Raw genomic sequence first — 299 nt, 5'->3', positions numbered from 1 at the left:
AGACGCAGTTAAGATGCAACAGAAATGAAGGCATCACTTTTCATATATGCGATGCCCCCCATAGGGAGAGAATTTAGAAGAAGCATACGGAAGTCACTGGAAACTTATACAAGCATGGAGAAAAATGCAAGAGACAAGTGAGGGATAAGTGAAATACGGAAGAAAGAGAAGGCAAGTGCGGGATATATGGTGAATGTGAGGCAGCAGACCTCGAGAGAACTGTCGATCTCTCGTTTGGTGGAAGAGAGGTGAAGGATAATCAAAATAGCCATCTCTTATAATGACTGGATGGCAATGCT

The sequence above is a fragment of the Penaeus monodon genome, chromosome 23 (assembly GCF_015228065.2).
Source record: "Penaeus monodon isolate SGIC_2016 chromosome 23, NSTDA_Pmon_1, whole genome shotgun sequence".
Lineage (NCBI taxonomy): Eukaryota > Metazoa > Arthropoda > Malacostraca > Decapoda > Penaeidae > Penaeus > Penaeus monodon.
This window is presented reverse-complemented; position numbering follows the sequence as displayed.